Source organism: Mus caroli, unplaced genomic scaffold, assembly GCF_978045245.1.
Source record: "Mus caroli unplaced genomic scaffold, Mus_caroli_1 scaffold_5, whole genome shotgun sequence".
Classification (NCBI taxonomy): Eukaryota; Metazoa; Chordata; class Mammalia; order Rodentia; family Muridae; genus Mus; species Mus caroli.
Window position 1 is genome coordinate 96,168,075 of NW_028227260.1, and position 16,097 is coordinate 96,184,171.

At 39.7% G+C, this 16,097-nt stretch overlaps 1 protein-coding gene across 4 annotated transcripts in view; it reads left to right on the forward strand.

Moving 5' to 3' along the window:
* Positions 1 to 1,968: 1,968 nt before the first annotated feature.
* Gabra3 (gamma-aminobutyric acid type A receptor subunit alpha3) overlaps positions 1,969 to 16,097 on the forward strand; it is a 210,989-nt gene continuing 196,860 nt past the window's right edge. For 2 of the 4 annotated variants that reach the window (XM_021152863.3, XM_085838162.1), the window contains exon 1: positions 2,515 to 2,726. The gene's annotated coding sequence lies outside the window, so the exon portion shown is untranslated. Of the gene's footprint in view, positions 2,024 to 2,514; positions 2,727 to 16,097 lie in introns of those variants that run through there. The other 2 variants (XM_029473538.2, XM_029473539.2) reach the window with 2 other exon arrangements.

Sequence of the window (16,097 nt, forward strand, 5' to 3'; positions counted from 1 at the left end):
GATCATCTTGGGTTTAGTGTGACTGTAAGAAAAATGGTGGTAAATTTGTCCACACAAAAGGCACTGGAGTGATGTTTCTAGGTGACAATGAATGTCAAGATCTAACAGAAGCTAGGAGAGGGAAGATAAAATTTTCCCCCAAAGCCTGTGGAGGGTGTGTGGTTCTGCTAACATCTCAATTAGGTTTCTGGCCTTTAGAATAGTGGACGAATAAATTGCTGTTGCTTTATACTATTGAAAAGGTGACCATTTACTATGGAAGTTCTAGATAACCAATACCTCATTCTCATAAAGTTATGTGTCTTTTTTTTTCAAAAACAATTTTTTATTAGATATTTTCTTCATTTACATTTCAAATGCTATCCCCAAAGTTCCCTATACCCTCCCTCCGCCCTGCTCCCCAACCCACCCACTCCCACCTCTTGGCCCTGGCATTCCCCTGTACTGGGGCATATAATCTTCACAAAACCAAGGGCCTCTCCTCCCAATGATGTGACTTTTTTATTAGGTTGCTAATTCACTGCATTCAGTGGACATTTGTGCAAACATGTAGAAAATAAGAAGGCACTTGCATAGGTGTTTTCTTGGAAGAAAAACATGCTAACTCTGATGTCAGCAGTCTAGATGTTGGTCCTAAGTCTACCACTGATGCACCATGATCTTGTGTGTATTTTGTTTTTCCTTCAGCCATTTTTGTTTTTGCATAATTCTGCTTATCTTTGTGTTCTTTCAGCTCCACAATTCTAAGCTTATGTGTCTATCCCTCGCTACACTATCAATCTACAGATATATAGTTTAACAAAAATATATAGTTGTGCTCTATATACTTTGGTGGATAGAGGTAGAGATTATTAGGAATTAATACAAAGACAATAGCACTATAGATTAAATAAAAATGGAACACTGTGAAATACTTCAAATGCCTACTAGGTCTCAGTTAATGTTTCAATATTGAGGACTAATTGATTTTCAGTCCTTTGTTTCTCTGACTGAATAGGCCAGAAATTACAATATGAAAGTTTGATTTTTAAGAGGTTTTAGAGGGTTGGAGAGGTAGTTCAGTGGTTAAGCACTTGTTGCTCTTGCAGAGGGCTGAGGTTTAATTCTGGGCCACACAGAACAGGTCACAAATTTCTATAATTCCAGTTCCAGGTGATCTGCCACCCTCTTCTGGTCTCCCTGGGCACCAGGCACACTGGTGGAACACAGCCATACATGTAGACATACCAGCCATACGCTTAAAATTAAAAAGAAATAGCTTTAGCCTAATCATCCTGAATAAAAAAGAGTGATTTTTGATAGCAGTAATTATTTACACTCATACCCACATTCATGTTGCTTCTGAAATACAAAAAAAAATCAAAACAAAAAACAAAAACAAAAAACAGTGGAATGGAAGTAGTTTTTATGTCTTAAATGTCTCGATGTCTCGATGTATCAGGGTCTTTAAAGACAACATACTTTAACATCTTTCAATTAGTTGTTGATAATTCTGAAGAAATGACTCACCCAGGGCAATAATCATTTTCAGAGGCATCCTCCAACCCTAAGTTCCTTTGTTTTAGTCTTCCAGTCTCTTACCACTCTGTTACATTGCTGGGTTACTTCACTCAGGCTGTTTTTCCTCCTTTGCTTTATATTTTGGATCAGTCAATTTTTTTTTCTCTTGAGCTTGTATATTCTCTCTAGCACTATGAACCTGCTCTTGCCCTGAATTCCCTTGAAGAAAGCCTGAGCTGACAGTTTTGAATTGGATCCACACTTCTACTTCATTGGGGTGGGGATCAGTATGGCTGAACTGTTTCTTCTTAGTGGAATGTGAATGACAACTTTTTTGATGTACACTTTTTAGGAGCTCATTATTATCCTTGGAGATGGAATGTGAGTAGACAAGATTGTCAAACCTTTATTTGGAGACTGGGTTAGAAGGCACACCCATAGAGATGGAAGGGAGAGAAGAGAGAAAAGGAGGAAGCTCACACTTTGGTCCTGAAGAGGGAAGTAAGCATTTCACAGCGGCTTGGTAATCCATACTTCCTTTATCTTCTATTTGCTCTTAGCCTTTTGCTCTTTTTTTCCTCCCCTTTTCTTGCCCTGCTCCTCCCCTTCTCTCTGAGCTTCCTTAGATTTATCTGCTGGAAACCTCAAAGAATAAAATACTACTTAGTCTTTCATAAAACAACCACAGATTTTAAGCCTTTGCAGCTCTGTATTCAGAACCCCAGCTCAGCCGCGTGCTCAGCACTAGGCAGTGGTAAAGCCAGCGAAGGGGGTTGGGGGGAGGAGGGGAGGAAGGTTGGGAGGGAGAGAAGGAAAGAGGGAGGGGAGAGAGGGAGGGACTGAGGTAGGGGGAGGGAAAGAGGGAGAGAAAGGGAGGGAGGGAGGGAAGGAGGGAGAGAGGAGGGAGGGTGGGAGAGAGAGAGGGAGGGAGGGAGGGAGGGAGGGAGGGAGAGAGAGAGAGAGAGAGAGAGAGAGAGAGAGAGAGAGAGAGAGAGAGAGAGAGAGAGAGAGAGAGAGAGAGAGAGAGAGAGAGAGAGAAGAGGAGAAGAGAAGAGAGGAAGAGCGTGAGCGCGCGCTAGCTAGCTAGCTAGCTTGCAAAGCAGAGAGACAGACTGAGATAGGGACTAGGAGAAATATCTAGAGAAAGAAAAGAAGCCAGGCTGTATCAGGGCTTAGCCTCCAACTTGTTTCTCCTCTCTGCTTCGGGGAAGTGACTGTGACACTCGGTAAGAGACAGAGATGCTCCTTCTTCCCCCTCCCCCCAAGCTCAGGTCTCCTTTCCAGATAGCATCTCTCTCCCCCTTAAGGAGAGTCTCCTTGGGTTGGTCGGGAGGCGAGACATGCTCTGCAGTTGTGCTGCTATCGTGGGTTCCCCAGTGGGGCTGGTGGAAGCTCAGAGGCGGCATCTGGGCTGGGAGGCGCTGGGGTAAAACCTGGTTTGAAGAAGGGGGGTTGCAATGTGGTCGTGTATGCGCGATTTGCTTCATTGTCAGTGAATTTTTGTGTTCCTCTTTGGAAGCAGGTCAGCATTGACCTTGCGAATTGTTTGGGGGGCCCCGACAGCTGCTGCAGAAAGCTACAGTGTGGCCCCTAGCCAGAACAGACAGCAGTGTCATGACCCCTCAGAAAGCCCTAGGCACCGAGGATGGGGTAATGGCAGGAGCTCCCTCCTTTAACTCTTTCTCTGCAGCTGTGTCTGGCTGCTGGAAATCAGAAGGAAGGAGGAGACTGTGCAGCCCCCTTCCCTTTCCTTATTGCAGTCCCCAGATGCAAGTGAGTAGAAAGTTGTAAATAACTGCTTCCTTTCAAGCAGGTGGAGCCCTTCCCCCTTTGTTTGAGAGGCTCCCTGTGGGGTTGGACCCCAGTTCTACAAACTTGTGAGGGTTTTCTTGCTTCAGTGAGGGAAGCCCCAAGTGCCTGCCCATCCCCTAAACCCAGGTAGCTGTGCTGACAGTCTAGACCAAGTATTCAGCTTTCACATATCCCCTACAGATGTGCATCCTCTTAGGTCCAGATGTGTCCTTGGGAGGACTGAAACACCTGATGGTTTGTGAACTGCTTTCTTCCCAGTAGGCTGCCCCTCTGCCTGTGGCTGGGGGAGGGGCTGCTGGGTAGGAGAGGAGAGAGTGGGTAGCTAGGATTTCCATTGTGAATGGATTGGATTATTAAGGGTTGGTTCCTCCACTTTGGTTGATTTGAAGCTATGAGAGGACTAGCTGAAACTATTGTATCATTCCTGAACTTGTAAGGGACAGGTTCTAGTTTCAAGATAGACGCTTCTCTCTGGAGTTGGTGACACTGTCATAGCCCTGGCAATAATTTTTAGAACAAATTGTACCAACAACTAACATTTGAGTGTTTAATGTTTTTGATCTGGGCTGAGGGTTCAATGTGTTTGACTGATGAGGAAACTGAAGTACAGCAAGGTTAAATAGCTTGTTAAATGACAGAGCACAGCCACTTTCAGTGGGAAATGAAGGCACAGGCCCCTGGATCACCAGTGACTCTCTGCTGGCAAGTGCAGAAGAAGCAGGAATGGCATCTCATGGCTTTGGGGAGCAACTATTGACCTTCTGTAGAGCAATAGGAACTGGGAGTGGTGTGGGACCCAGGCTTCATCAAGGGCCCTAGAAGGCTGTTCTTGGCCAACCTACTTTCTGTTTTGGAAAGGCTGCCTAGAAAAACTTTTTTACTTTTCTGTGGTCACAGCCGAAACCATTCTGTGTCTTGCTTCAGACTATCTTCTAGGAATGGATCCTGCTGTTACTTTCTGAGAGCTTGGCCAAACATTTGTGAGTTGTAAAACATCCAACTAGAAGGCTTCTTAAGCCATTAAACTCTGATTTGTACCTAGCTCTTGAGTTTGTTCTCAGCATCCCATTTGTTGACTGCTGTCTATTTAAATTCCACACAATGATAGAGAGTTCATTATGTAGTTCTTCATAGTTTTGAGCAACTATGTCAGAATTTTTAGAATAACCTATGGCTTCTGTTTCTTGGTTCTTTGGAGATGTCTGGAAGAAACTTGCTATTTTTAAATAATTTTTCCTCAGTTAGGTAAGATGGTAATCATGCCTTCTCCTCAAGTTGTGGGTCTGATGAGACTATACAAATTAAAGGATCAGGATCGACTTAAACTAGACTTTTTATTCATGTGGCATAATAGCCCATTTGCTTGTCAGCTTCAGATTCACATTCCAGAGCTTTCTCAAGAATCTTTGGTAGTATAAGTTCTGGTTATTGGAAGAACTAGCTCTCTGCTGTCATCTGGACTGCTGCAAACAAAGTTCTCTTTTGTATTTCTAAAGACCATGGGCCCTTTGGGGCTAGTTGTTCTAAAACAAGCAAAGGTTGACATAATAGCTAGACAAAAGGTATGAGGGATAGGGGGTTCTAGAGTCAAGATGAGGAGAAATATTAGTAAGGAGATAATTGAAAAAGTGGTGACTTTAAGATCCATACATTATTTGGAAGCTGGAAGAAAAACTGTTAGAATGGCAGCTATCACCAAAGGAATTCAGTATGACCAGAAAGAAAATGAATAAACCATGCCAGAGCAGACAGAGCACTGTTTGCAAACTTGGGTTCTACTCCTGGCTCTGGTGATTTGACACTTGTCTTGGACACATGACTTCAAGACTCTTAGTTTTTCCATTTACAAAATAATTTGGTGCACTATAGTCCACCAGACTATTTCACATTTGAAAGTCCTGGTCTGAAGTTTATAAAGTCTCAGTAGTGTGAAGGTTTCCAGATGCCATCCAGGGGCAGTGCTTCTCAGAGTTTAACATACAATGATATACATGGGAAATTTTTATAATGCTAATTCTGATCTGGAGTTTTAGAGTGGGGCTAGAATAGTTGAATACAGAACCTTGTGATCCTTAGACTGTTTCACTGATCACAGTTAAAGTAGCAAAGTTCTAGTGTGATGCTCATTAAACTATCTTCGTTAATTCAGTTGTTTATTTTCACTATCAGTGCATTTGGTTATTTAGTTAGGCACTGTGAAGAGGATAATAAAGGTGAACAAAAGAGACATATTCTCTGCTTGTTTAAGCTTTGTCATTGATAGGGAAGAGGCTGGTGATCACACAACTATGCCATTTTAGTTATTGGTAAATGCTGTTGAAGCATAAGTACAAGGAAAATATCTAATAGAGAACTTGGAGTTTAACCTAAGCTTGGGGATATAGCAAACATTATTTCCATAAGGAGGAAATATTGAAGATACATAGAAATGCATAGGAATTAGGATTGAAGTGTTGTAGGAGTTTTGTTTATAGACAGGGAAGGGGTTAAGGATGGAGAAGGGGGGAGAGGAAGAGAGGGAAAGTACATACTGGCACCTGAGAGGAGATATACATCATCTTTTGAAGGGATTTTAATCTTTGGTTAGGAAATATGTTGCCTGAGAAAAGGGTTTTTAAATAGGGTAATTGACATAATCTAAGCGGGATCCATTTGATAGAGGGTTACAAAGTGTTTAAAATAGTCCAAAGAAAGTGTGGGAGGCACAGTACGGATTAGAGTTATTCTCTGTTGTCCGAGATGACAGCGTAAAATAGGAAGGGGAAGAAATATGCAAGCAATGCCAGTACTAGGAATGTAAGATCCAAAGCCAAAAAGGAGAAGCAAAGGGCTACAAAGGGAACAAAGACAACTGCTGAAAGTGGATTTTGAATTGTGCATTTAAGATTAGACAGACTTTACACAATAGTGCTTGGGGATGGCCAGTTGTATATGATGAAATAACGTATGTGTAAGAAATGTTTGACAAATAGGTGGAGAACTTGACTACAAGCAATATTGAAGGCCTGCTTGGAAAAAAGATTGATATGCAAAAGAGATAGCATCGCACTAATTGTGAGCAATCCGATCTGGACAGGCTGAGTGGTTTGATTTCTCTGAACTCACACAGATAGGAATGCTATTGCTGACTCTCAGATGAGCTGCTGAGTGTAGCTGTAATGTGGGTTTAGAGCTCAGTAAAGAAGCCATGTGGAGATGGGAGTGTGAAGTCAGTGTCTCTCAACTTTTGAAATTAGAGAAGAGACACAACTGTGGTATTTTTGTGAATGTTCATATTTGGGTTATAAGAGGAGATAAACTTGTGTAAATACTAGAATAGAGGTTTAGATGGGGAGGAGAATGTATCATTCTAAGAGGGAAGATGTGATCACCATTGCATTTTGCAGGAGAGTTGAGTACCAACAAATGACACTCAATTTTGTGCAGTCTTTCTTACTCTGAAGCTCACAGTGCTTACTAACAGTTAACTTGAGCGATGCATAACCATTTTGTAGCTATCTGGCAGGAATGACCCCCTCTCGGCTCAGGTCCATGGGAGCATAACCTTACTTTAAAATCAGATGCTATGCATTAGCTTAACTTATACTCTCATTGCACCAGGACCCGCCTCAGATCCCTGGCTTTGTACTGTCAACAATTTATAGAAAAAGGCACCTGACAGAGAAAACATTTTTGTGAAGAATCATATATTAAAAATCCTCTCCTTATATGGATTTCTGATAGCTTAGTTTATAATCTATTCCTGAGCAGGATGCTGAGTTAGTTTCTTATAACTTGTATGAACTTCAATTTTGATAGCTGTGTGGTGAGGGGGATTGGACTAGACCTGCTCATTTATAAAGACTTTCTTAGCTGTAAGGTTCTATACTGCTTTATAGAATGCTGTATTAGAACCACATGTGCATGTGTTTCAAGTTTAGCCACTTACTGAAGTAACAATGAACATTTTGACAGAGTGTTTTGAGGCTTTGCAAGACACCATAGGGGAGGCCTCTTTGTTGTATTCTTGAGATGGCTGAAATTGTGACTGTCCTGAGAGTTAAAGGAACTTTCTCCTAAGATCTGGAGTAACGCTAGCTATTAGGTGCTATTTCCATTATGGGCATTTTGAAAGTTGTGAAAGACACTGAGTAAAATGTCGCAGGGCACTGTGAAGCAGAAGAGAGGCGGTTATCTTATAAGCTGAAATGCAATGGCCCAGGCATGCTCTTCCTAGGGGTGAATGCTGCGTAGTAATAGAAAAACAATTTTATACTTGTACTTGAAACATGATTTAAAAGATATTGCTATCTGTACACAGTATGTCTCCTCAGTATCCACAGAAGGAAAAATAAAAATCTCCAGACTGAGTATTTAGAGGGGTGATTTTCACTTTGGAAATGCTTTCTTGAAAGGAAAGGGTATTACATAGATTCTCTTGAAGGGAACTGGGGTGCTTGCAGACAGAATTATGCGCATGACCAGAACACTCTTATCACTCAGTGCCACCTGTTTTCAGTGTGAATGTTTTCAAGAAAGTCTGTTTAGTACTATCTGATGACTTAATCAGTACTGGACGTTATGCAGATGTTATTGTTTGCAAGTTAGTCTTCACTTTGATCTGAAACACATTTTTAACATTTAACCTATTGCCATTGCTCCATGGATTTCTATTTCTCTCTATTTCTTTCACTCACACCTTGAAAGATGGTTTAGTCTTTTTTTTTTTTTCACCTTTCCTTTACTGTATATACCCTCAGTCCTTCAGGTCATATGTTGTATATTTTTGAATATCTTCTCTATCAGGTTCTTCATTTTCAGAATAACTTGTAAAAAATATACTTTTATCAATTATTTGAGACTTTAATATGGCATATTTTGACCATATTCATTCCAATTCTTCCTATATCAAACGCCTCTACTGTCACCTCTCTATCCTTCCAAGTTTGAGCCTTTTATTTTTTTCATTTCCACCAAAAATTTTGGTTTGGGTTGGCCAACTACTTGGGACTGAAGCCTGCCTAGAAGTGTGGTCGCACTACGAGGGTACTGCCATTAGAGAAATATGACTGCCTGTTAGCTATGACTTCATATGTGCAACTGTCCTTTTGTGTCCAGAAAACCATTTTCCTAATGTTGTTCACATAGGTCATATGACTAGTGGGTTAGCATGATCCCTGAATGGGTGATGGCTAATCCTGAACTCATTCTCATGTACTACTTTCCAGAACTTCAATTTTAAGTCATGGACAACTGTCTGTCTACTTCAAGACTGTAAAATATACCTTTATTTTTTTATGATATAAAACCCAAATACCCTCATTATATAAAATTTGGAAATTGCATCTAAGATCCAACTCCAGAAAGAACTTGCAATGCTTCCTTCCAGATGTGTTTCTCTTTTTCCCGTTAGGGTTGTGTGTGCACGCATGAGCATATGTGTGTGTGTGTTATAACTATTTTTCATTAATACTACATTCTGAGACTTATCACTTCATTAAGCAGCTTTAAAGAATTTTTAACAGCTGCATAATTTTATGGCATCATTATCTGACAGTCCCAATATTGACTGCCGAAATTGTTTTCAATTGTGAGTAACTCTGCAGCACATATATTTATGCATATATACATCATTGTTCTTTCAACTTTACCTTTTTAAGGGCTCCACTCAAATGCTACTGTGCTGAAGTCTTCTATAATAAGTTTAGGTAAAACAAAACAAAAAACAAACAAACAAGCTTTAAACTCATCTCCTGCAATATATATCGCCGCTTTTTTATTTTCTTTTTGATTTTCATCATCCTCTAACTAGATTCCATACTAGACCCTTACCTTGGAAAGTAAGAACAGGATTTTCCCCTATTTTGTTCATTATTATATCCCATAGTAGCTACTAAATTTATATGATAATTTTTAAAAATGAATTATTGAAATGGGTGAAGAGGCATTGGTGGGCCTCAGGATGCTAACATTGATGTGCTCTATAAGATGCTGCTCCTGCGGCTGCACCAACCTGACAGGCAAAATCGTTGCTTTAGTGATTGTTCGTTTTTATAGCGTATGTGAATACTTTTTATATTTCTTCGTTTCCTTTTTCTGTATGTTATTTCCGTTGAGATTTTAAATGATTTTTACTCATTTTACTATATTTAGTAGACATTAGACCATTTCATCACTGTGAAAATATTTTTGTCTGTCTTCATTTTAAAAGAACTTTTACATACAGCAATCTTAATTTGTACATGATTAGATCAATCTCTCAATTTGTAATTTCTTCTCATGAATTCTGTTGTAGTTCTTCATTGAAAATTTAATAAGTGTTTGAATAGATTTTGTTTAGTTTTCATTGCTTCTGCTTAATCCCTCGGAAATTTATGTTGCTGTATGGTGTGAGGTAATTTTCTAATTGTTTTTCCTTCAGTTGTTTCACAACAGCAAATATTGAATAATTCATTCTTTCCCACTGTTGCATAATATATCTAAATTGTTATATATAGTATGTTCTTTGGGGGACTTTATCTACTCTCCATTTCTGTGGTCTGATTCTTTTTGTCCTAGTTATTAAGTTCAAATATGATTAAAATACTATTTAAACTTTATAGCTTTTAAATAATTCCTATCACCTCATCTTTTCTACTTATTATAACTGTAGGATCACCAACCCCCAATTTGCTTACTTGTGTTGCATGTATAATATGCTTTCATACCTTTAATTTTGCAAAGGAGAACTTTCTACTCTTGTTGCAGTTAACTGAGTATGGCTTGTCTCCAGAGAATTTCATATTAATAATTTAACTTCTATTTTCTCACCTTGCTCAAATTTGTTATGAAGTCATGGCTGAGAAGTTTATCTTTTTGTATTTTGAAGATCAAAAAGTGTATAGAAAAAGCTCACACTGCTAGCATCTTTAATTTTTTTAGACAGGGTCTCTGTGTAGCCCTTGCTGTCCTGGAACAGCATGTGCTACATTTCTTACAGCTGATGGACCGACGATGTTTTTACTAACTAAAATTCATAGTTGGCATTTGGGGTTAATCTTCATTTCCTGCAGTTAAGTGTGAGTTTTAGCATGTATACTGGCATATAGTCCCCACTATACTATTTTACAGTTATTCAGTTCCCTGTGACTTACCTAGTCATGATCTCAGCCATCTGAACCTATACTCGTCACTGATCTTTTGTTTTTCTTTGTATTTTTTAAGATTGCGATATAATTCCATCATTTTCCTTTTTCTCCTCCAAAGCCTCTTTGTTTTGATTGGATATTTTATTTATTTACATTTCAAATGTTATTCCTTTTCCCAATTACACCCCCCCCAAGAAACTCCCTATCCCATATCCCCTCCTCCCCCACTCCTTCCTCCAAAGCCTTTTTTTTTCTTTTTCTTTTTCTTTTTTTTTTTTTCTTTTTCGAGTCAGAGTTTCTTTGTGTAGCCCTGGCTGTCCTAGAACTCACTCTGTAGACCAGGCTGGCCTTGAACTCAGAAATTCGCCTGCCTCTGCCTCCCAAGTGCTGGGATCAAAGGCGTGTGCCACCACGCCCAGCCCCCTCCAAAGCCTCTTATATATTCTTTTAATGGTCTCTTTCAAATGCATGGTCTTTTTCATTAATTCTGTTACTTTCACACACACACACACACACACACACAATTACACACACGCACATACATACATTTGTATTCCTAAATACATTAGTATAATACACTCACTCAGTTAATGTTATTAGGTTTTTTTCGGGGCTGTTTTTTTTTTTTTTTATTAGTACATTTTGTATAAAATGAATTTCATTTTGACATTTTACTTTCTCCTGTCCTCTTCCCTCATTTCACTGGACAACTCTTTCTTCCCATTTTACTTTCATGTTGTTGAATTTTATTCTGCATATATCAGAAAACATGACATGAACCATTTGTCATTTTATTCACTATCCACTTTTGCTTTTGCAGAGTGGCTTATTTTAATTTTTATTTTCACTTGTCAGTATGGGTTTAAGGTTCCTCAGTGTCTTTTAATGGATTGGCAGGTCATTTATTTCTCTTTATTAAAGAATAATATTCTACTGCATTGAAATGTTACAGTATTTTTATGTATGTACCTTGCAGTAGTCTATGTGGATCATGTGGCAGTTCTGTTTTTCAGCTTTTAAGGACCCTCTATACTGTCTTCTGCAGTAGTTATACAAGTTTACATTCCCACTAACAATATATCAGCACTTTTCATTATAGCAGGACTGAGTGAGATAAAATCTTTTCATGGTTTTCAGTTGAATCTCTCTGAAGATTAGTGATATCACTTATCTATATAAGTGTTGACCACTATTTAGAGATGTCTTTTCAAGTTCTCTGGCCACTTTTAATCAGGCTCTTGGTAATTTTGCAACTGAGTTAGTTGATTTCCTCATATATTTTGCATATTAACACCTTATTACTTGTACAACTTGCTCCCCACCCTTCCTATTTTGTAAATGATTTCTTCACCGAATGGATTTGTTGTATAACTTTTGATTTTAGGGAATCTCATTTTGTCTTTTCTCATCTTAGTTGCCTATGCTTTTGAGGTTATGCTAAAAGTCAGTGCACAAACTAACTCCACGGCATTCTTTTACTGTGTCTTCTGTAGTGGCTTTATAGCTGTGGCTCTTACATCTTCACCCTGAATGCACTTGGAGTTTATTTTGTACATGGTGAGAGGTCAAGATCTCTGTGTTTTAGATGTGCTGGGTGCTTGCTTGGTACCTGTTGTGGACGGAATGGAACATCTAGGAAGTGTTGCCTATCTGAAAGCATTTACATCATTGAAAACAGCACTCCCAGAGATGATTATCGTCTTTTTTAGGGGGACACTAGCTAGTTACATGAAAGGGCATTGTCATAAAAAGAGCAAGTCTGGCTACCTCTTGTTTCTCCTCTTGTTTCTCTTCTACCTCTGCACCTGCCATGGTGAAGCCATGAATATGAAGCCCTCACCTGTGGCTATTTACTTGAGCTCCCTAATCTCAGACTTTCAGTTTCTAAGACTTATCTAATTTAAAGTTTTCTTCTGAAGTTTCAGAATTGATATTTTGTTACAGAAATACAAATATGGACTTAAAACAGAAAATTGGCATTGAGAATCAAGTAATTTCTGTAACTATCTAAAAACATGGAAGCTCCTTTGGAATTGGGTAATAAACAGTGGTTGAAGTTGTTCAAAGGAGCTGGTTACCAAACATAGAATGCTGTAAACAACATTGTACACAATTATCATGAAGTGCAGGGAATCTACTCAGATGCATTTGTGGATCCTATTAGAATTAGGATAAAGGCTACCTTTGTAAACCACTGCAAAGAACTTTAGTGAGCCTACCTTAGAGTTTTATAGAGGATTGAATTTCAAAGTGAAATTATTATATTATTATTATATCTGGAAAAAGAAATGTCTAAAAATCATACAAAGATTTTGTGGGTGCTTTAGACAGCATTCAGCATGGTTTTAGAGCTAAAGGAAACAGAGCATGAAAACTTAAGAGAATTGTGACTTAAGAGGGGAATTCATTAGCAGACAGTCCCTAGAAACTACTTGCTAAAGATTTCATTCCTAGCTAGTTCTTTTGAACTCATTCATTGGATCTCAGTGGCAGGAGCAGAAGCAGAGGCAGAGGCAGAGGCAGAGGCAGAGGCAGAGGCAGAGGCAGAGGCAGAGGCAGAGGCAGAGGCAGAGGCAGAGGCAGAGGCAGAGGCAGAGGCAGAGGCAGAGGCAGAGGCAGAGGCAGAGGCAGAGGCAGAGGCAGAGGCAGAGGCAGAGGCAGAGATACTAGTAGAAGGTGATTGGGGAATTTGGAGTGATCCCCTCAAAGGTAAAATACTAACATATTTTTCACAGGAGCTAAGTTAGTTCCTGTGAGAGCAAATCATAAAAAGAACAAGGTTGGCATCTGACTCTCTCTGACTTCCTTCTGGTCTCACTATTTGACTTTCTCTGCATGCACTCCCACCTATAGGAGGAGTTCACCAGGGGCTAATTAAATAAGTGGGGCTGCTTAGTGTTGAGCTTCCAGCCTCCAAAACTATGAGCTAAATAAGAATCTTTTAGTTATGAGCTATTCAGCCTTGGGTGTTTTGTTGTAGCAACAAAATCTGATTTACATGGGAGTTGACTGTTACTCTGTTACATCTAGATATTTGGTTGTACAGTACCACTAACCTTTCTCCATCGTGTCTTCTTCAAATATTTGTCAAAAAAATCAGTTTTCTGTAGATGCATGAATTTATTTCTGTCTTATGTTCTATTTAATTATATTTCTGTTTTGAGAATATTGCACAGTTTATATTGCTAAAGCTTCAAAGTACAACTTGAAGTCAGATAGTGTGGTGTTTCAGATTTGTTCTTTTGGTTCAAAATTTCTTTGACTATTTGGGTTCTCTTTAAGTCATTCCCTGGCACGTCATCATGGCCATTTAGTGATGTCATGTTTTCCCGATTGCCCTTCATCTTTGTTGTCCTACATCAAGGCCTGTGTGGTGAAGAATGAGATGCTTATAACAATCTTTTAATTCTGGCATTGTCTGAGAACATCTGTCAACAATAAATCTGTCCAGAAATTCTGGGCATGTTGTTTTTTTGTGTTGGTTTTAAGCCCACAACTACTACGGCATCTAGTGCAACACTAGGGGGCACCCTAAGTACAAGACCACTGAGACCCATGCTTAGGCTGGGATCTATGCTCTTACCTGGTAAGGCCTGCCTGGCTCTAGGCTATTTAGAGCCTAAGGTCAGTGGCAAGAATGCAGGCTTGGTTTCATGTCTGTCTTGTAGCAATTACAAATTCCTGTGTAAAACCATGAAGCGTTTAGAGGTTCAGGGTATGTGTACTGACCTGAATTTAACAACTGTGAGGAGTGCTCAGAGATTTTTTTCTTCCTGTGGTGTTCCCAATGTTAGGAATTATAGCTACATATTATGTTTAGCTACTTTTTATCCTAACTAAATGATCTCTCTCTCTCTCTCTCTCTCTCTCTCTCTCTCTCTCTCTCTCTCTCTCTCTCTCTCTCTCTCTCTCGTCTATGGTGCTTGGGGTTGGTTCAGTGATGACTTAAGTTACTTCGAGATGGTTCTTATGTCAGCACACCTTCTCACCTTCTCTTAGTACTGGATTATGACAAGGTGTTCTCACCTGATTGATTTCACATTTTATGAAAGTATATTTGTGTAGATAGTGATTGAAAATGATGCTTAGTGGGAGGGAGTAGTCAATCGAGTTTAAACTATCATCTTGCCCTGTCTCTTCTCAAGTACTGCATACTTTGGTATACCAACATAAGCAATATTAAAGATTTCAACTTAGGAATTTTATCATTAATGTATAAATTGAATTACATTTTGTGAACTGACTGTATTTTATGAAACTCACTATTTTGTCTTACTGACTTATGTTCTTTATGGATGATTTCTATATGGATGATTAGGCTGCTCAGCAACAAAGATAATTTTATTTAATTTTTTCTAGTTTGTATCCATCTGTTTCATTATCTATCTTCTTCTCAATCTCAGTACCATTATCCATCTATCCATCTGTCCATCCAATCCATCCATCCACTCACACATCCATCTTTTGCTCTATAGTATTGCCACTTGACAGGATGTCTATTAGGATGTTGACCAGAACAGATCTTTGCCTTGCTTCTGATTTTAAAACAAAAGCTCTTTAGCATTTTCTCATTACCTGTGATACTTGAGATTTTTCTTTCTTTAAATTAATTTATTTACATCAAATGCTGTCCTTTCCTAGTGCTTCCTGCAGAGAGAGTCCCTTCCCCTTCTCCCCCCTTCTCCTCTGAGAGGGTATCCCCCTTCTCGATATTCCCTACCCTGATACATCAAGTCTCTGCCAGATTAGCCTTATTTTCTCTCATTGAGACTAGACAAGACAATCTTGTTGGGAAACATATACCTCAGTGAGGCTACAGCTTTAGGGAGAGTCTCCACTCCAGTTGTTGGGGGCGGGACACATGAAGACTGAGCTGTATGTTTGCTACATATGTGCCAAGGGCCTTGTTCAAGCCTGTGTATGTTCATTAGTTGGTGTCTCAGTCTCTGAAAGCTCCCAGGGGTCCAGGACTCTGTTGGTCCTCCTGTGGGGTGCCCATCCCCTTCAGGACCTTCAATCCTTCCCCCAACTTTCCATAAGAGGCCCTGACCTCCATCCACTGTTTGGTCATGGGCATCTGAATCTGTTTCAGTCAACTGCTGGTTAGAATCTCTCAGAGTACAGCTATGCTATATGAAAGCAAAACAGAGTGTCATTAATAATGTCAAGGATTCCTGTTTGCTCATAGGATGGGTCTGAAGTTGGGCCAGTCTAATTGGTTGGCTATTCCCTCAGTCTCTGCTCTATTTTGTCAATGCACATCTTGTAGGCAGGATACATTTTGCGTTGAAAGTTTTATGGATGGGTTTGTGTTTTTATTCCTCCGCTGGGGGTCCTACCTGGCTACCGAGGTGGCCTCTTCAGGTTCTATGTCCCCACTGATAGGCATCTGGACTAAGGTCACCAGCACTGACTCCTGGAAATCTCCTTCATATCAGGTCTCTGGTACTTCCTAAAGATTCCTCCCCAACCCCCAACCACTGGCAGCTGCAGATTTCCATTTATTCTCCTAGACCTTGGGTCTCTCTCTTGTCTCTCTACATACCTGATCCTGCCCCCATTCCCCTCCCTTCTACCATTCATTTCCTTCCTTCCCTCCCTCTGCCTCCTATGGCTATTTTGTTTCCACTTCTAAGTGAGATTCAAGCATCCTCCTTCTCTGGGCCTTCTTGTTTAACT